This window comes from Bombina bombina, chromosome 6, assembly GCF_027579735.1.
Source record: "Bombina bombina isolate aBomBom1 chromosome 6, aBomBom1.pri, whole genome shotgun sequence".
In the NCBI taxonomy this organism is placed as follows: Eukaryota; Metazoa; Chordata; class Amphibia; order Anura; family Bombinatoridae; genus Bombina; species Bombina bombina.
The window spans coordinates 581,625,027-581,647,501 of NC_069504.1; the positions used below are offsets into that span (position 1 = coordinate 581,625,027).

The following is a 22,475-nucleotide window of genomic DNA, read 5'->3' on the forward strand; positions in this document are numbered from 1 at the left end:
TTTGATTTGTGTTTTTTTCCAACCTATTAGAATAGCCATAATAATAATTTGTATTTGTTTAGGCCAAGCCCAATATATAAAAATTAAAAACAACAGCAACAATAGAAAAACATAATTTATACTTACCTGATAAATTAATTTATTTCATAGTGGTGAGAGTCTATAATCCATAAAGCTTAACAAAGCCAAACAAAAAATATATGGGTTATACCAGTAGTTACATGTTTTATTTAATTATGATTTTGTATTATTGTGAGTCATGCCTCTTCCAGCTCCACTAGGACCCCATCACAGTCTTTTGGGTGAAGAAAAACAACTGGTTTTCCATGGGCACCAATTTTGGGTTCTTCACTTAGGATCCTAATTTTTTTCTTCTTTAGGTCAGCTATTGCCTCTTTGATGTGAATTCATCCACCCTATAGCAAAAGCTTAAATATCCCTCCTACTTCCTGATCCTCCCAGTATGCGCTGTACCTGCTTTTTTATTACATGGATTTTAAACCCAATGTCCCTCAATGGATAGTTTTTTTCCCCCAATAATAGAATTAAAGGGACAGTATACACTCATTTTCATATACCTGCATGTAATAGACACTACTATAAAGAATAAGATGCACAGATACTGATATAAAAATCCAGTATAAAACTGTTTAAAAACTTACTTAGAAGCTGTCAGTTTGGCTCTGTTGAAAAGGTAGCTGGAAAGCCCACTGCAAGTGGCAAATAAGGCACTCCCCCCCTCCCCCTTCTTTTGCATATGAAAAGACCCTTTACACAAACAGGAGCAAGCTGGAGAAGGTAGCTGACGGTATTCACATAAAACTTTGGGGCTTGGTTAGGAGTCTGAAAATCAGAGCAATGTTATTTAAAAATAAGCAAAACTATACATTTATTTTTTTTTAAAAAAAACTTTATGGGCTATATAAATAGATCATCTACAAAACATTTATGCAAAGAAAAAAATGAGTGTATAATGTCCCTTTAATGAGTGGAAGAATTCTATTTCCAAATGTTCTCCTCCTTTTAGGTACTCAAATATGAGCTCAGGAATATGTTCAGTTTAGACTTTAATTTGCTTGTGGTTACATTGGATTGTAATAATAACGTATGGTGTGAATAATGCTATGTAGGATTTTTAGCATAGCCCCATTATGAACATATTATGTCTGTTACTAATGTTAACTTATAAAGTAAGATTTTTAATGTTGCGTATGTGTTCATATTATTTGAAATATTATAGCTGATTACAGATAAGGGTTATGTATTAATTATATTTTTTTATGTGAAAATTAAGAGGGCGCTACAGAAGCAACAGGATCACCTACAAATCATTAAATGATTATCTCAATAGAATTTGGCATATATATATATATAAAATATCTCTCAATATGTATATATTCACTTAATTAAATGTATCCACTTCCAAATGTAAGTATTCACTTATTTATTTGTATCCACTTGTAAATGTAACAATCACCTTCACAAAAGATATTTGCTATATTTAGCTTACATAAAAGTTTAGCAATAGAGGGATGTGTATCACAAAGCCGCTTCAATTCTATTCTATAGGGTTATTACTTTCTTTTAAAGAATTTTCGGGGTTATTTCATTCAGGTCCCTGATATCTAACTTAATCTTAACCCTTAAAGGGACACTGTACCCGATTTTTTTCTTTTGTAATTCAGAAAGAGCATGCAATTTTAAGCAACTTTCTAATTTACTCCTATTATCAATTTTTCTTTGTTCTCTTGCTATCATTATTTGAAAAAGAAGGCATCTAAGCTTTTTTTTTGTTTCAGTACTCTGGACAGCACTTTTTTATTGGTGGATAAATTTATCCACCAATCAGCAAGGACAACCCAGGTTGTTCACCAAAATGGGCCGGCATCTAAACTTACATTCTTGCATTTCAAATAAAGATACCAAGAGAATGAAGAAAATTTGATAATAGGAGTAAATTAGAAAGTTGCTTAAAATTTCATGCTCAATATGAATCACAAAAGAAAAATTTTGGGTACAGTGTCCCTTTAATGATATCCCTAGCTATAGTTATCAATAAATATAGTTGTCCATGACTTAAATTAAATAAGCCCACATTTAGTTAATTTAGAAATAATCAGTTTGAACATTGTAAAATGACATAATCTGTCAGAATTCAGATGTGGTCAGAAAGTGGATATATATGCCATAATACTATAGAAATGCAGCTGTGTAAGCAGGAAGGGGTTAACTCCTCATTCAGATACTGGGTCACTTTGGAATGTAGAAAGATCACATTACCAGGCCCCATCTAATAAGGACTTGTAAATGTAACAATCACCTTCACTAAAGATATTTGCTATATTTAGCTTACATAAAAGTTTAGCAATAGAGGGATGTGTATCACAAAGCCGCTTCAATTCTATCATATAGGGTTATTACTTTCTTTTAAGGAATTTTCAGGGTTTTTTCATTCAAATCCCTGATATCTAACTTAGGCCTAGATTTGGAGTTCGGCGGTAAAAGGGCTGTTAACGCTCCGCAGGCTTTTTTCTGGCCGCACCATAAAATTAACTCTGGTATCGAGAGTTCAAACAAATGCTGCGTTAGGCTCCAAAAAAGGAGCGTAGAGCATTTTTACCGCAAATACAACTCTCGATACCAGAGTTGCTTACGGACGCGGCCGGCCTCAAAAACGTGCTCGTGCACGATTCTCCCATAAGAAATCAGCCAATCAGATTGAGCTCGCATTCTATTGGCTGTTCCGATCAGCCAATAGAATGCGAGCTCAATCTGATTGGCTGATTGGATCGGCCAATCGGATTGAACTTGATTCTGATTGGCTGATTCCATCAGCCAATCAGAAAATTCCTACCTTAATTCCGATTGGCTGATAGAATCATATCAGCCAATCGGAATTCGAGGGACGCCATCTTGGATGACGTCCCTTAAAGGAACAGTCATTCGTCGTTCAGTCGTCGGTCCGGATGGATGTTCCGCGCTGGATGTCTTCAGGATCCTGCCGCTTCGCTCCGGATGGAAGAAGATCGAAGATGCCGCTTGGAGAAGATGTTTGCCGGTCCGGATGTCCTCTTCTTGCCGGATAGGAGGAAGACTTTGGAGCCTCTTCTGGACCGGATTATGGATCGCCAACCCCCGCTTGGGTTGGATGAAGATCTTGGAGCCAGGACGGATCGGTGATACCTGGATGGTGAAGACAAGGTAGGAAGATCTTCAGGGGCTTAGTGTTAGGTTTATTTAAGGGGGTTTGGGTTAGATTAGGGGTATGTGGGTGGTGGGTTGTAATGTTGGGGGGGGGGGTATTGTATGTTTTTTTTACAGGCAAAAGAGCTGAAATTCTTGGGGCATGCCCCGCAAAGGGCCCTGTTCAGGGCTGGTAAGGTAAAAGAGCTTGTAACTTTTTTAATTTAGAATAGGGTAGGGAATTTTTTATTTTGGGGGGCTTTGTTATTTTATTAGGGGGCTTAGAGTAGGTGTAATTAGTTTAAAATTGTTGTAATATTTTTCTTATGTTTGTAAATATTTTTTTATTTTCTGTAACTTAGTTCTTTTTTATTTTTTGTACTTTAGCTAGTTTATTTAATTGTATTTATTTGTAGGAATTGTGTTTAATTAATTTATTGATAGTGTAGTGTTAGGTTAATTGTAGGTAATTGTAGGTAGTTTATTTAATTATTTTATTGATAGGGTAGTGTTAGGTTTAATTATAACTTAGGTTAGGATTTATTTTACAGGTAAATTTGTTATTATTTTAACTAGGTAACTATTAAATAGTTCTTAACTATTTAATAGCTATTGTACCTGGTTAAAATAAATACAAAGTTACCTGTAAAATAAATATTAATCCTAAAATAGCTATAATATAATTATAATTTATATTGTAGCTATATTAGGATTTATTTTACAGGTAAGTATTTAGCTTTAAATAGGAATAAGTTATTTAATAAGAGTTAATTTATTTCGTTAGATAAAAATTATATTTAACTTAGGGGGGTGTTAGTGTTAGGGTTAGACTTAGCTTTAGGGGTTAATACATTTATTAGAATAGCGGTGAGCTCCGGTCGGCAGATTAGGGGTTAATAATTGAAGTTAGGTGTCGGCGATGTTAGGGAGGGCAGATTAGGGGTTAATACTATTTATGATAGGGTTAGTGAGGCGGATTAGGGGTTAATACATTTATTATAGTAGCGCTCAGGTCCGCTCGGCAGATTAGGGGTTAATAAGTGTAGGCAGTTGTCGGCGACGTTGAGGGGGGCAGATTAGGGGTTAATAAATATAATATAGGGGTCGGCGATGTTAGGGGCAGCAGATTAGGGGTACATAGGGATAACGTAGGTGGCGGCGATTTGCGGTCGGAAGATTAGGGGTTAATTATTTTAAGTAGCTGGCGGCGACGTTGTGGGGGGCAAGTTAGGGTTTAATAAATGTAATACAGGGGTCGGCGGGGTTAGGGGCAGCAGATTAGGGGTACATAAGTATAACGTAGGTGGCGGTCGGCAGATTAGGGGTTAAAAAATTTAATCGAGTGGCGGCGGTGTGGGGGGACCTCGGTTTAGGGGTACATAGGTAGTTTATGGGTGTTAGTGTACTTTAGGGTACAGTAGTTAAGAGCTTTATGAACCGGCGTTAGCCAGAAAGCTCTTAACTCCTGCTATTTTCAGGCGGCTGGAATCTTGTCGTTAGAGCTCTAACGCTCACTTCAGAAACTACTCTAAATACCAGCGTTAGAAAGATCCCATTGAAAATATAGGCTACGCAAATGGCGTAGGGGGATCTGCGGTATGGAAAAGTCGCGGCTGTAAAGTGAGCGTTAGACCCTTTAATCACTGACTCCAAATACCAGCGGGCGGCCAAAACCAGCGTTAGGAGCCTCTAACGCTGGTTTTGACGGCTACCGCCGAACTCCAAATCTAGGCCTTTATGTTAAACCTTAATGATATTCCTAGCTATAGTTATCAATATATATGGTTGTCTATATATGGTTGTCCATGACTTAAATTAAATAAGCCCACATTTAGTTAATTTAGAAATAATCAGTCTGAACATTGTAAAATGACATAATCTGTCAGAATTCAGATGTGGTCAGAAAGTGGATATATATGCCATAATACTATAGAAATGCAGCTATATAGAGACCCTTTGTGTGGCCATATATGCCCTGCCCCCAACCTCATGGCATGGGATACCTTGATAGAACAAGGGGGGTTGCATATGAGTGACATCATCATTGTGGGATGGATGTAAACTTATATTAGACCCTACACACACACAAAAACTCTCTCTTTTCTTTGGGATTGATAACAGCATGTGAGTATCTCTCTGCTAGGAACCTCCATTACATTACAGCATGTGAGTATCTCTCTGCTAGGAACCTCCATTACATTACAGCATGTGAGTATCTCTCTGCTAGGAACCTCCATTACAATACAGCACAACATATACTTTCACAATAGAATGGCTGTATATTCGTGTGATATTGATGCTGCATCAGTACTGTATTTATATATTTTATATATATATATATATATATATATATATACAGTATATATATATATATAGAAAGCAAATATCCTCCACACCTCTCAAAAAATGAAGAAAAAATGTTTATATAAAAAGTAACATTTAATTGGAAAAAGATAAAAAAAAACACGTAGATCACCATAAAATATATAAGAAAAACACTGTGGTCTGATGGAAGAGAGTGCCAAACAGGTTTCGGGCCTCACACTAGCCCTTGTTCACTGGCATACCACAGACTCCACACAGACCTCTATTTAAGACAAAGGTGTCACTGATTAGCTCAAGAAACACCTGAATCAATTAACATTTAAAGTTATATTACCATATGGTGTACTGCTGTTATACAAAACAGCCATAATGTTAAACATTTTCAATAATATCAGAGTTATTATATGTATATAAATATGTAAAAATTTAGAATATATGTGTCAAGATAGTCAACCATAGAGGGAAGGGAAAAAAATAAATATATATATGCCGTAGTAATATATGTATAAGTATTTCTTGTAAACTCATATATACCCTATTTATTTCATTTGAAGACTATCCTAATTTGTATCCTGATTACAGTCAAGTTTAATAAAACAGATTGACATCCGTAATGGAATTTAAAAAATCTGGATGTTTGGATTGTAACTTAAAAATCCAAAATACTTCTTTTTGATCCAATAATCTTTCCCTAACACCTCCTCTCCTGTGTCTAGGAATATGATCAATACCTTGTATTTGTAATAAAGAATCATTAGATTTATGTTCATATCTAAAATACTTGGCTATAGGTGTATTGCTGTCTGGGTTACTGATATCTCTGAGAGCTCTATCCCTGAGGGCCCGTTTAGTACGTCCCATTTACTGTTTTTTTACAGCCTTTACATGTCAATAGATAAATTACATGAGTTGTATTACATGTTATATTATTTCTAATGTCATATGTTGTTTTTGTCACTGTCAATTCAAATTTTGTTCCAATTTTAATATATTGACAAGTTTTACATATATTGCCATTACATTTATGGCAACCCAAACGAGTTGAGAGCCATGTATTATGTTGAGGCTTGGGTAGCATCGAAGGGCAAAGTATAGTCCTGAGGGTTTTTGCCCTTCTAGTAGAAAAATTACAACCCTTGAACGAAATGGCATTTAGTTTTTTGTCACCTTTGAGTATGGGAAGACAACTCTGAACAATGTTTCTTATTTTAGTATAATCTCTACTGTAAGTAGTAATAAAGGTGGGTTTAGAGTTGAAATTGTTTTTTCTCTTTTTATATTTTAGTACATTTTCTCTGGGTAAGTTATTGACCTTCTCTTTTGTTGTATCAAGTATTTTGGTGTTGAAACCACGTGCCATTAGTCTTTGTCGTGTGTCTTCAGCATGTTCCTGATATTTCGTTTCTTTAGTACAATTTCTTTTTGTATGAATAAATTGTCCATAAGGAATGAATAAAAGTGTATGTTGTGGATGACAAGAAGAATAATGTAAAATAGTGTTCCCTGCAGTTTTCCTATAGAAATCTACTATAGAATTGGATCAAGCCACCAATGTGACATCCAAAAAATTAATGTGAGTGAAACTGTGTTCCATAGTGAAAGAAAGATTAAAATGATTGGTGTTAATGTACTCAGAAAACTGAGAAACAAGATGATCCTCACCATCCCATATTACGAGAAGATCATCTATGTACCTTCCAAAATAAATAATATTATGTCTAAAGGGATTGTTATCTCCAAAGATGTGGCACAGCTCCCAGAATCCCATATAGAGATTTGCATAGGAATGGCGCAAACTTGGCGCCCATAGCTGTGCCACATCTCTGGAGATAGCATTTACCTTCAAAAAGAAAATAATTATGTGTAAGCAAATATTCTGCAATTAAGCAGAGAAATTGAATAGTGTTGTCATCATACAAAGATAAAGTGTACAAAAAGTGTTCTAAGGAATTAAGACCCATAGTGTGAGGTATAGAAGTGTATAGTGATGAAACATCAAGAGTGATAAATCTATAAGTGTTTTTCCATTCTATATCCTCAATTTGTTTGATTAATTTTGTGGTATCTTTTAGGTAACCCGGTAATTTGGTGACAATAGGTTGTAAGAAACTGTCTAAAAAATTTGAGATATTCTCGTTGAGTGAGCCTATACCTGCCACAATTGGGTGACCTGGAGGGTTAGTCATACTTTTATGAAATTTCGGTAAATAGTGGAAAATGGGCATTACAGGGCATTTGGGTATAAGGCCACCTTAGAAGAAATAATGCCATTGTTTCGTGCCCCTTCGACTAGTTGATTAAGTAAATGTGTAAATGTGTCAGTCGGGTCAGACAAGAGAGGTACGTATGTGTGCAAATCATTAATTTTTGCATGTCATTGACAATGCTAAATTCTTTAAATGAGAGAGTGGAGGGAATGCAGTCGACAGGAGGGTCCATTAATATTGAATTGTCCAAACTATCTTCCTTGAAATAATGTTTCTTGAGTGTAAGGTCCCTTACAAATCTATTTAAATCCAGAAATGTGGAAAAAAGATCAAAGCTACAGCTCGGTGAAAAACCTAAACCCTTATTTAATAATACAATTTCATGTGTAGTTAGCTGTCTATCAGACAGGTTCACAACATTATTTAATAATGTGTCAGTTTGTGAGGTGTTCTCTTTCTTTGAGGGTATCTGTACCCATTTATGTCCCCGTCCTCTGCCCCCTCTGCGTATTTTCTTTTTATTTTTTATTTGGGTTGAGATGGACCTACCCTGTTTTTTTATTGAGAACTTGTATGTGGGACAGGTGGGTCTAAGACTGAAATAGTTTCCCTGGAAATATTATGGTTAGTCCCCTGTGGGTTTTCAGTATCTGAAGTATCATATTCATATTCTGTCTCACTGAAAGTTACTTTTTTGGGAGTTTCTGTGGAGGTTTTGCTTTTGTGCCATTTGTTATGATTTTTATTATGAAAAGCCTTCCTGGTATTTGAATTGTAAGTGTTGTGTGTCCATCTATATACCCTGTTATTTTCATAATCTTGTTTGTCTCTATTCAATTTTTGTTGTTTAAACAACCATAGTTCTTTTTTAAAAGATTTCATATTGTTTTGAAACTTCTTATCATAATCTTTGAAATCTTTATATGTTTGGTGTACTTTTAATTGTGTTTGTACTTCCTGCATTTGTTGTATTAACTGAGTGCGTTGATGTTTTTTATAATCTAATCATAAATTCATTAATTCTTTAGAACAAGTTGTAAGAATGTCATTCCATTTAGAAATTAAATCCTGGCATGTACCCTGAAAAGAAGGAAATTTAGAGATTCTTAAACCCCTGGGGATTCGTGAAACTTGTATATATGATTGGAATGTTTTAATATTCAAATCTAATGTCCCTCTTTCTGAGACTGTCCATTTGGAAAAAATGATTGTCCAAAGTGGTTTCAACATCCTCCAGAAGGTCATCTATGTCAGAAGAATCCTCATCTAAAATAATGTCTCTTAAAACATAATTATCCTCCATTGTTGTTTATAATGAAATCCCAAACCACAGGTTACAGAGATGTAATAGATGGAAAAAAGTTCTTAATTGGAATAGCCTCTTATACTTTGTAAGCTATAGTACATATGCAGAATTTTGATATTTGGCACTCTTGATAATTGACTCCACAGATAGAGAGAATTCTATTATAGATCTCACTGTAAGTTCCAAATCATTATATATGCAGCACTTTATTTTAATATTTTCTCATATCTGGACATGTGTGTATTGTTTAAAACACATGAAAGATGAAATACTTTGTTGAAATGGATAATCAATGTATAAACAAAAAAACTGCAGTTTTAACACATAATCTGTACTCACTTACTAAATCCTTCAAATGATTCCAATGATGTCGGTAACACATCCAGAGAAATGTCGGCTAGCTCTTGTTTCCTAGGTGAGGTTGTTGCATATAAAGCAAGGGCATGTATCATGAAAATCTCTCCGAGTGCCCGCAAACACACCTGACCTGAGAACAGCGTCCGTGCCGACAATAAAAGGTTTGTGATGAAATCCAGAAGAGTCTGTTAGCTCTAAACACCTAGGTGGGGTAGTTGCTCCAAAAGCACAAGGAAGGAAAAATACAGTCCTCCTAAGTGCTTACATACATACCCAGACCTGGTTGACAGCGTCCATGCAGACTGAGGATCCGTAGTGATGTACAGATCATGTGTGAGTAAGGTTCGCCAATCCGAGGACAGGAATATCCACCGCTGATGTCAGCAGTAACCTGACAGTATCAGAGCTGTAGCCCAATCCGGGGCACCAATACAAAAGTCCAAAGTTCTAAGTACACGAAGACAACGTTGTTGCAATAGAAAAAGAAAAATTCATAGTGAGTACAGAACTTATGTATTGATTGTAAAAAATTATAAACTAAAGTCAATATTGTAATCCAGACACACTGGTGTCAGCATTATCCAAATGCTGTAGAAAACAGAGATGCAAAACGGAAATTCCAAAATACAATGCTATGCATCTAAAAAAAAAAAAAAGTTTATAGTTGACAACGTTGAACCGATGTATCCTCAATAATGCCTGTATCCATATAGGTATAAGTAAGCTTAGTGAATCATCTGTAGCATATCTGATAAGGGAAATTCAAAAGGCAGCTTACCAAAAGTGAACAGGATCCTTACGGTAATGCAATGCAGGTAGCGCCAACCAGAAAATCCCAAGTTTACTGATATTTCTTCAAAAAGGCATGGTTGTTGGCATATTGAAATGTTTTCTTCACAGGAGTGCAGGGTAGCTAGTGATCACAGTAGCATTGATCACAGAAAATGGATATAGAAAGCAAATATCCAACGCACCTCTCAAAAAATGAAGAAAAAATGTTTATATTAAAAGTAACATTTATTTGGAAAAAAAGATAAAAAAAACATGTAGATCACCATAAAAAATATAAGAAAAACACTGTGGTAACCGGTTAGGATCCTGGCATCTTCTATTCTTGGAACGTAAAACTTATTTGACATTGTTATATATAAAGATGCCTTTTTTGTGTGCTTTGTGTTTTTGTTGATTTTTAAATCCCCAAACGGAGTTATCTACAAACATACGGCTAGATTTAGAGTTTTGTCGGTAAGGACCCGCGTAGCTAACGCTGGCTTTTTTCTGGCCGCACCATAAAAATAACTCTGGTATTGAGAGTCCACAGAAAGGCTGCGTTAGGCTCCAAAAAAGGAGAGTAGAGCATATTTAACGCAACTGCAACTCTCGATACCAGCGGTGCTTACGGACGCGGCCAGCCTCAAAAACGTGCTCGTGCACGATTCCCCCATAGGAAACAATAAGGCTGTTTGAGCTGAATAAAAACCTAACACCTGCAAAAAAGCCGCGTTCAGCTCCTAACGCAGCACCATTGTTTCCTATGGGGAAACACTTCCTACGTCTGCACCTAACACTCTAACATGTACCCCAAGTCTAAACAGCCCTAACCTTACACTTATTAACCCCTATTCTGCCGCCCCCGCTATCGCTGACCCCTGCATATTATTATTAACCCCTAATCTGCCGCTCCGTAAACCGCCGCTACTTACATTATCCCTATGTACCCCTAATCTGCTGCCCCTAACACCGCCGACCCCTATATTATATTTATTAACCCCTAATCTGCCCCCCACAACGTCGCCTCCACCTACCTACACTTATTAACCCCTAATCTGCCGACCGGACCGCACCGCTATTATAATAAAGTTATTAACCCCTAATCCGCCTCACTAACCCTATAATAAATAGTATTAACCCCTAATCTGCCCTCCCTAACATCGCCGACACCTAACTTCAATTATTAACCCCTAATCTGCCGACTGGAGCTCACCGCTATTCTAATAAATGTATTAACCCCTAAAGCTAAGTCTAACCCTAACACTAACACCCCCCTAAATTAAATATAATTTTAATCTAACAAAATTAATTAACTCTTATTAAATAAATTATTCCTATTTAAAGATAAATACTTACCTGTAAAATAAACCCTAATATAGCTACAATATAAATTATAATTATATTATAGCTATTTTAGGATTAATATTTATTTTACAGGTAACTTTGTAATTATTTTAACCAGGTACAATAGCTATTAAATAGTTAAGAACTATTTAATAGCTAAAATAGTTAAAATAATTACAAATATACCTGTAAAATAAATCCTAACCTAAGTTACAATTAAACCTAACACTACACTATCAATAAATTAATTAAATACAATTCCTACAAATAAATACAATGAAATAAACTAACTAAAGTACAAAAAATAAAAAAGAACTAAGTTACAAAAAATAAAAAAAATATTTACAAACATTAGAAATATATTACAACAATTTTAAACTAATTACACCTACTCTAAGCCCCCTAATAAAATAACAAAGCCCCCCAAAATAAAAAAAATGCCCTACCCTATTCTAAATTACTAAAGTTCAAAGCTCTTTTACCTTACCAGCCCTGAACAGGGCCCTTTGCGGGGCATGCCCCAAGAAGTTCAGCTGAACTTCTTGGAGTAGGTTTTAATTAGTTTAAAATTGTTGTAATATATTTCTAATGTTTGTAAATATTTTTTTATTTTTTGTAACTTAGTTCTTTTTTATTTTTTGTACTTTAGTTAGTTTATTTCATTGTATTTATTTGTAGGAATTGTATTTAATTTATTTATTGATAGTGTAGTGTTAGGTTTAATTGTAGATAATTATAGGTATTTTATTTAATTAATTTATTGATAGTGTAGTGTTAGGTTTAATTGTAACTTAGGTTAGGATTTATTTTACAGGTATATTTGTAATTATTTTAACTATTTTAGCTATTAAATAGTTCTTAACTATTTAATAGCTATTGTACCTGGTTAAAATAATTACAAAGTTACCTGTAAAATAAATATTAATCCTAAAATAGCTATAATATAATTATAATTTATATTGTAGCTATATTAGGGTTTATTTTACAGGTAAGTATTTATCTTTAAATAGGAATAATTTATTTAATAAGAGTTAATTAATTTCGTTAGATTAAAATTATATTTAAGTTAGGGGGGTGTTAGTGTTAGGGTTAGACTTAGCTTTAGGGGTTCATACATTTATTAGAATAGCGGTGAGCTCCAGTCGGCAGATTAGGGGTTAATAATTGAAGTTAGGTGTCGGCGATGTTAGGGAGGGCAGATTAGGGGTTAATACTATTTATTATAGGGTTAGTGAGGCGGATTAGGGGTTAATAACTTTATTATAGTAGCGCTCAGGTCCGCTCGGCAGATTAGGGGTTAATTATTGTAGGTAGCTGGCTGCGACGTTGTGGGGGGCAGGTTAGGGGTTAATAAATATTATATAGGGGTCGGCGGTGTTAGGGGCAGCAGATTAGGGGTACATAAGTATAACGTAGGTGGCGGTCGGCAGATTAGGGGTTAAAAAAATTTAATCGAGTGGCGGCGATGTGGGGGGACCTCGGTTTAGGGGTACATAGGTAGTTTATGGGTGTTAGTGTACTTTAGAGTACAGTAGTTAAGAGCTTTATGAACCGGCGTTAGCCCAGAAAGCTCTTAACTACTGACTTTTTTCTGCGGCTGGAGTTTTGTCGTTAGATTTCTAACGCTCACTTCAGCCACGACTCTAAATACCGGAGTTAGAAAAATCCCATTGAAAAGATAGGATACGCAATTGACGTAAGGGGATCTGCGGTATGGAAAAGTCGCGGCTGAAAAGTGAGCGTTAGACCCTTTTTTGAGTGACTCCAAATACCGGAGGTAGCCTAAAACCAGCGTTAGGAGCCTCTAACGCTGGTTTTCACGGCTACCGCCAAACTCCAAATCTAGGCCATAGGATCCAAGAGTGATCTGATGTGACATGAAGTGGGGCAAAAAAAATGAAGGGGAAGGTTATTTCATCTTTAATCATTTTCCTATTTTGCTTTAGGTGCAATGTACACTTTCAGATATGACATAAATGTTTGTAATAAGTATTGTACCATGCAATTTTATGTTGTAAACTTCTTTACCTTCAATAAAAATATTAAAACAAAGAAAAACACTGTGGTCTGATGGAAGAGAGTGCCAAACATGTTTCGGGCCTCACCCTAGCCCTTGTTCACTGGCATACCACAGATTCCACACAGACCTCTATTTAAGACGACGCTGTCACTGATTAGCTCAAGAAACACCTGAATCAATTAACATTTAAAGTTATATTACCATATGGTGTACTGCTGTTATACAAAACAGCCATAATGTTAAACATTTTCAATAATATCAGAGTTATTATATGTATATAAATATGTAAAAATGTAGAATATATGTATCAAGATAGTCAACCATAGGGGGAAAGGGAAAAAAATAAATAAATATATATATATATATATATATATATATATATATATATATATATATATATATGCAATAGTAATATATGTATAAGTACTTCTTGTCAACTCATATATACCCTATTTAATTCATTTGAGGCTATCCTAATTTATATCCTGATTACAGTCAAATTTAATAAAACAGGTTGACATCCATAATGGAATTTAAACCATCTGGATGTTTGGATTGTAACTTAAAAATCCAAAATACTTCTTTTTGATCCAATAATCTCTCCCTATCACCTCCTCTCTTCTGTCTGGGGATATGATCAATACCTTGTATTTGTAATAAAGAATCATTAGATTGGGTCACTTTGGAATGTAGAAAGATAACATTACCAGGCCCCATCTGATAAGGATGACCAGCTGGTTTAAGTAAACCATCTGATAAGGATGACCAGCTGGTTTAAGTAAAGAGCTATATAGAGACCCTTTGTGTGGCCATATGTGCCCTGCCCCTAACCTCATGGCATGGGATACCTTGATGGCAAGGGGGGTTGCATATGAGTGACATCATCATTGTGGGATGGATGAAAACATATATTAGACCCTACATACACACAAAAAAAACTCTCTTTTCTTTGGGATTGATAACAGCATGTGATTATATCTCTGCTAGGAACCTCCATTACATTACAGCATGTGAATACCTCTCTGCTAGGAACCTCCATTACATTACAGCACACCATATACTTTCACAATAGAATGGCTGTATATTAGTGGGATATTGATGCTGCATCAGTACTATATATATAATTTATTTATATATATATATATATATATATATATATATATATATACATATATATATATATATATATATATATACAGGGAGTGCAGAATTATTAGGCAAGTTGTATTTTTGAGGATTAATTTTATTATTGAACAACAACCATGTTCTCAATCAACCCAAAAAACTCATTAATATCAAAGCTGAATAGTTTTGGAAGTAGTTTTTAGTTTGTTTTTAGTTATAGCTATTTTAGGGGGATATCTGTGTGTGCAGGTGACTATTACTGTGCATAATTATTAGGCAACTTAACAAAAAACAAATATATACCCATTTCAATTATTTATTTTTACCAGTGAAACCAATATAACATCTCAACATTCACAAATATACATTTCAGACATTCAAAAACAAAACAAAAACAAATCAGTGACCAATATAGCCACCTTTCTTTGCAAGGACACTCAAAAGCCTGCCATCCATGGATTCTGTCAGTGTTTTGATCTGTTCACCATCAACATTGCGTGCAGCAGCAACCACAGCCTCTCAGACACTGTTCAGAGAGGTGTACTGTTTTCCCTCCTTGTAAATCTCACATTTGATGATGGACCACAGGTTCTCAATGGGGTTCAGATCAGGTGAACAAGGAGGCCATGTCATTAGATTTTCTTCTTTTATACCCTTTCTTGCCAGCCACGCTGTGGAGTACTTGGACGCGTGTGATGGAGCATTGTCCTGCATGAAAATCATGTTTTTCTTGAAGGATGCAGACTTCTTCCTGTACCACTGCTTGAAGAAGGTGTCTTCCAAAAACTGGCAGTAGGACTGGGAGTTGAGCTTGACTCCATCCTCAACCCGAAAAGGCCCCACAAGCTCATCTTTGATGATACCAGCCCAAACCAGTACTCCACCTCCACCTTGCTGGCGTCTGAGTCGGACTGGAGCTCTCTGCCCTTTACCAATCCAGCCACGGGCCCATCCATCTGGCCCATCAAGACTCACTCTCATAATGATCTCCCATGTCTCAGCTTGGGGACGAGACCTCCCCCCCCACGAGATGGAGGGACCTGGAACAGGCATCATTGCCTGCCTATATAGATCTATCAGATTTGCTGTGGTTCCCCCCGCATCTTGCTACCGTACACACCATCTCTAACTCAATCGTTAGAGGATGCCAAATGCTATGGTATAAATTACGACACCACACTCAGATCGCCCCCCATCCTTCTCCTATTCAACCTGTACTCCCCATACTTCAGACCCTCCCCAATATGAGACTGAACTGGTGGCGGCAGATCGGAATTTCGACAGTAGGTGACTTCTATGTAGAAGATCGGCTTCTAACGCAAGACGAGATGGTGGCGAACTTTGAGGTCCCGAGGCAATTGGAATTTGAACTTCTAAGATTAAGATCCCTACTAAAAGCCTGGGGGTTCCTGAGAGATGCCCCACGGCCTCTTACGGCTTGGGAAGCTCGATGGAAAATGGGTCTCCAGACCTATAAACCCCTCACGGCACACTACCGATGCCTACTGGTTCCCCCCACAATTCCTAAGACGAGACACATGCTCTCCTGGGAGGCAGAACTACAAACGGTATACTCCCCTAAGAAATGGACATTGGCCATCGCCAAGACCAAGGCGGCCTTACATTGCACCACGATGTACGAGCTCTACTTTAAAATGCTCACCAGGTGGCATCTGGTCCCAACCAGACTGCAGACCCTCTATCCTAATCACTCCCCTTCCTGTTGGAGAAACTGTGGTGGCATTGGCACCCCACTACACACCTGGTGGACTTGTCCCAACCTAAAGGCGCTCTGGGGTAAGACCAGTAAGATTTGTTGCTTGATGGGTCTTCCAGAGATAAAGGACCCCGGAATAGCTCTTCTACACTTGGGCTTAGAGAAAGTGCCTCCGCACCAGAGAACCCTTCTTATATATATACTCACCTCAGTTAAAATGGCAATTGCCAGGAACTGGAAGAAAGTGCACCCTCCAAAATGGCAGAGTGTAATGGAATACCTGAATTATGTCAAGTCCATGGAAGACTTTGTCTACAGAATCCGGCGCAAGTCGGAAACTTTTTGTCTTGTCTGGGAACCCTGGGAAGCTTACCTGCAGAACCTCAGAGCTAAATCTTAGGACACCCTGCCCCCTAGTGTTACTGGCCCCCGATACGGGTCCAGGACGGTCTGTCCACCCTTCCCCCCCCCCCCCACCTCCACTCAATGAGCTCCCCCCCTCCCCCCCCTTATCTAATATCCTTTCCCCCCTCAAAGGGGGTACTTCAGCCCGCAACAGCGCAAGGATGATTGAATACTGATTTCACCCTCTTGGAGCGGTGGCCCTTGTTGGCCCTTGTATCCGCTCAACTGCTTATACAGGCAATACCCACATAGCAACCGACTACTAGCGTAATTCCGCTTTTATAAAGCAGATCAAAAGGCGGAATAAAAAAATAAAGACGCCAAAACCTTAAACCTACCAACTGACAACGACTCTCTTAACCTGTAAACGCTCCTACTCACTCCTTATTTCACCTCCCACTCAGGTATAGTTTGATCTCTAGATCTACTAGGAATGGAGGTAAAAACCTGGTTATATTATGCAATATCTATGTCATTTCAATGTAATGCGAGATACCATTCTTGTGATTTCTGTGTTTACTCGATACTTGTAACGTTTGAAAGAGTTGTGATAACCTATTTATATAATAAAAAAAAATATTTAAAAAAAAAAAAAAAAGACTCACTCTCATTTCATCAGTCCATAAAACCTTAGAAAAATCAGTCTTGAGATATTTCTTGGCCCAGTCTTGACGTTTCAGCTTGTGTGTCTTGTTCAGTGGTGGTCGTCTTTCAGCCTTTCTTACCTTGGCCATGTCTCTGAGTATTGCACACCTTGTGCTTTTGGGCACTCCAGTGATGTTGCAGCTCTGAAATATGGCCAAACTGGTGGCAAGTGGCATCTTGGCAGCTGCACGCTTGACTTTTCTCAGTTCATGGGCAGTTATTTTGCGCCTTGGTTTTTCCACACGCTTCTTGCGACTCTGTTGACTATTTTGAATGAAACGCTTGATTGTTCGATGATCACGCTTCAGAAGCTTTGCAATTTTAAGAGTGCTGCATCCCTCTGCAAGATATCTCACTATTTTTTACTTTTCTGAGCCTGTCAAGTCCTTCTTTTGACCCATTTTGCCAAAGGAAAGGAAGTTGCCTAATAATTATGCACACCTGATATAGGGTGTTGATGTCATTAGACCACACCCCTTCTCATTACAGAGATGCACATCACCTAATATGCTTAATTTGTAGTAGGCTTTCAAGCCTATACAGCTTGGAGTAAGACAACATGCATAAAGAGGATGATGTGGTCAAAATACTCATTTGCCTAATAATTCTGCACTCCCTGTATATATATATATATATATATATATATATATATATATATATATATATATATATATATATATATATATATATATATATATATATGATAGAATGGGCATATGTATATTGATGTTTAATTCAGTGCAGTACATATATAGTTAATCTGCATATGTGTAATTATATTTAATCTGCATATTGTAATAATGTTTATTTAGCCTTATTGTAATAAAAGTTTTGTATTGCTGAAGTAAGACTTTGCGAGTTATATCCTTGCAGGTAGTTTAATTAAGCTAATGATTGTGTGTTACTATTTTATAGTGGGTATAATAATTCATAAGGGATTATTAAAAGGAATATTAGAATATCACTAAAGGTATAGCAAACAGACACTAAGAAATTAACGGCTAGATTACAAGTTGTGCAGAGTCTTAGAAATCATTTATCGGCTTGCCCCCTGGAGGGATATAGAGATTTCCATATTGAGTGATTTCTTCCTGGACGAGAGTCTTCTTCCGTCCCAGGACATGATTGCTAAATACGGTATTCCCCGGCACCTGGAGTTTGACTTTATGAGACTTAGATCCATGATGAAGGCATGGGGATTCCTGGTCGACAAGATCAGGAGACCCACGATCTGGGAGGTTAGATGGGGGGCGAACCTGCAGTTGTTCAAACCCCTCACTACCCACTATGGAGCCCTCTTGGGGTCCCCCACCCTAGTGAAAACCGGACATATGGCTTCCTGGGAAGCTGAGCTGAGACTCACTTTCACGTCACTTGATTGGACTAAGGCGATACAACTGACTAAAGCTGCGCTACATTGCACCACAATGTACGAACTTTATTTCAAACTTCTCACCAGATGGCACCTAGTGGCGACCAAGCTTCGGACTCTCTACCCTAAGCATTCGCCCCTGTGCTGGAGGGAATGTGGGGAGATAGGGACCCCACTTCATATGTGGTGGTCATGTGACAGACTCCGACCACTCTGGTCGAAAGTCAGCGCGGCCTGTATGGCCCTAGAACTCCCAACCCCGGATACTCTGGGCCTTGCCCTCCTACATCTAGGGGTAAGAAAGCTCCCAAGGCACAGGAGATACCTACTAATCTATCTATTGACATCAGTTAAGATGTTAATTGCTAGGAATTGGAAAAAGCGGCAGCCCCCGAGATGGCAGACAGTCATTGACTACTTACAATACGTTAAAGCAATGGAAGACTATGTCTTTAGAACAAGGAAACAGTCAGATCTCTTCTGCCTAATATGGGAACCATGGGAGACCTACCTGAAACCAAATCCATAATGCCCTACTCCCCTGAATCCTAGAGACCTTCTTTCAACTGACCTATTTTTCCCCCCTTGAAGATGCACCTCGCTATGTGTGACCTGAGGTGCACTTCGCTTCCCGGACCCTTCCCCTCCCCCCCCCCCCCTCTCGACGCCCCTACCTCTTTTCCTAATTTCCCCCCCCCCTTCCATTTGGGAGAGGTGGGTGACAGACCTCATCAGTATTATTCTCATATATGCATACCAAACACCCCAACTATCCTACCTCACTTAGATGTCAGGCTCACTAGGTATGGCGTATAGAACCATACGTTACCTAGAATACGGAATTAAACAAGAAAAGAAAAACCAAAACTTCCCTCTAGACAAACCTCTACACACCCCCGGGAAAGTGACAATACACAGCTAAAGTATGATTACTGGGCAAATCTGACCCCTATACAGGGCTAATCGACCCACTTTGAATGTTATTTGTCCTCTGAACAATCGCGTGTAATTGCGCTCACAAACATGTCAAATGAAAACTGTGTTGTGGTTTGGTTTTGTATGTTCATTGTTAATAAAAATTTACTTAAAAAAAAAATAAAAAAATAAAAAAATAATAATTTTATTTCAGTGTTTGCGATGCGGGAGGGCCTCGGTTTAGGGGTTAATAGGTAGTTTATGGGTGTAAATGTACTTTTTAACACTTTAGTTTTATTGAGTTTTATGGTGCAGCTTTGTAACATAAAACTCATAACTACTGCCTTTAGATGGCGGTACGGATCTTGTGGTTATAGGGTGTACCGCTCACTTTTTGGCTTCCCAGGCAAACTCATAATACCGGCACTATGGGAGTTCTATTGAAAAAGGACTTTTTTAAAAGTGCTGTACTGACGTTACGTGACGGCCAAAAAGGTGTGCGGTACACCTATACCTACAAGACTTGTAATAGTGGCGTAAAGGAAAAAGCAGCGTTATGAAGCATAACGATGCTTTTTCACTCATAATGCAAAACTCGTAATCTAGCTGAAAATCAATTATGCTTCTTAGAAAAATCAATTACAAAACTCATTTGTGTTAGAAGCAATCAGAGAATCTTTAAAAAAAAAATGCATAGAAAAAAGAAAACAAACAAAATACCCTTAAAGATAAAGGTGCACACATCCAAACAAATCCAGGAAAGTATAGAAAAATTAACATTTTTAAAGGTGTCCAATTTATAATATAAGTAAACACTGCTAGATTCCAGATTTGAAAGCCTCTAATACACAATGTAAGTCCCCAGCAGTGTTTGGGAAATCAGCTAGTGCTTTTTCTTTTATTAGATAAAAAACCTAAATTATGCTTACCTGATAATTTCATTTTCTTCTAAAGGGAAGTGTCCACAGCTGCATTCATTACTTTTGGGAAATACAGAACCTGGCCACCAGAAATACAGAACCTGACCACCCTAGCCAAAGGCTTAAATACCTCCCCCACTTCCCACATCCCCCAGTAATTCTGTTGAGGGAACAAGAAACAGTAGGAGAAATATTAGGGTGAAAAAAAAGGTGCCAGAAGAACAAAAAATTACAGCCGCTTCATAGATAAAAACACGGGCGGTAGCTGTGGACTCTTCCATTCAGAAGAAAATTATATTATCAGGTAAGCATAATTTATGTTTTTCTTCTTAAAAGGGAAGAGTCCACAGAATGCAAACAATGGGTGGGTACAAAAGGTGGCCCCTTCGAAAGGCACCACAGCCTGATTACTTGACACCCTAAAAAGTATAGACACGGGTGAAAACCCGAAGCCCATTTAACTGCACATTAGGTACACCGCCAGCAAAGCCGAACTAAACCACTCAGTCTCATAATCTGTCAAACTCAAAGAACCTCCAAGGAGTCAGCCCCGTGGATCACGACTCCCATGAAGGTACTCAGCCAAGACAAGGACCACAATCTGCCCCCACAAAGGGGAACAGAATCTCAAGAAAAATCCAAAGCATCATTCTACTCTGCACAACATTGAACAACCCATGGTTGTCGTACAATAGCAACGCCTAGGGAGATGAACTCCCTAGAAACACAAGGCCCGAAGAAAAAGAGATTCATACACAGGGAAACATGTCCCAAAATGGATTTGAGGAACACCCTTACATCCCTGACCCTGAACCATACCCAAAGGTATTTCAAGAAAACCAAGAGTTCCCTGATGCCTCATATCAGATCTAGATCTGCAAGCTAGACAGCAGAAATAGGATAACTATCCCAGCAGCTAGTAAAGAGTTCTCCAAAAATAACACCCACTGTCTGAACAGGAACTCCCAATGTCCAGCTTCCAAGTAGAAAGCTGACTCACCGTTGCTAAACCCAAACATTGAAGGCGTTTCAAAGCTTGCTAACACCCAGTCAAAGTGCAATTACACCCTCAAAGTGCAATCTGTAATTAGGTTCAACTGCAAACCTTCCAAGAGCTCACAGCCCTCTGAATATTGAGCTCCAAGGAGAGCCCCCTCCCAGCACTGAACGCCAGTGGAAAAGAGGAGGACATCCAAGACTTTCCATAAAGGAGAGAACCGACTCTAGAGAAAACGGTCAACCCTGCATAGAGTAACCCACCCCCAATCTTCCCTCTAGGACAATGGTCCCAAACCAAAGGCTAGTCAAGACCAAAGACAAAAATCCCAGACTTCCGGAAGAGAAAGGAAGGGTCAATGTAGGAACAAAGCCCCCTGTTAGACCACTGACCGTTACAACAAACGGTATGCTACCATGAGACAGGATAGACATTATGCTTGGGTACGAAACCCTCTACACGGCTGTCTTCTCTAAAACCAAGGAACACTCCTCAGAATCCAACATATAGCAGGAGCCCCATAGGGATCAAACCCTCATCCACCCACTGCAGGAACAGGGGAACCAGTCCCTACATCGCAATTCCTCTTCCGTTATTCTGGAATGCAAGAAGGGAAAAGACCCTTACAAAGCAAGAACCAAAGCACAGAAATCTCATAGGCAAGTGTTTATATGTGCTACACACACAGGCAAGGGAGCAACCAACACCCAAAGGCGAATGAGAACCCAGTACCCTGCTCGCCAACCGAACTTAAGGCACCGCCCATGAAGCCCCAACGGAGCAGAGGATAAATGGTCAACTATCTGACCCTAGAAGGGTGGCTCTCCATAACCAACCTCGCCCCTTCACTGACAAGCCCCAAGGCT

General features: G+C 38.0%; 1 pseudogene; it reads right to left on the reverse strand.

The window, feature by feature from the left end:
* Positions 1–257: 257 nt before the first annotated feature.
* LOC128664523 (methylmalonyl-CoA epimerase, mitochondrial-like) overlaps positions 258–22,475 on the reverse strand; it is a 79,497-nt pseudogene continuing 57,279 nt past the window's right edge.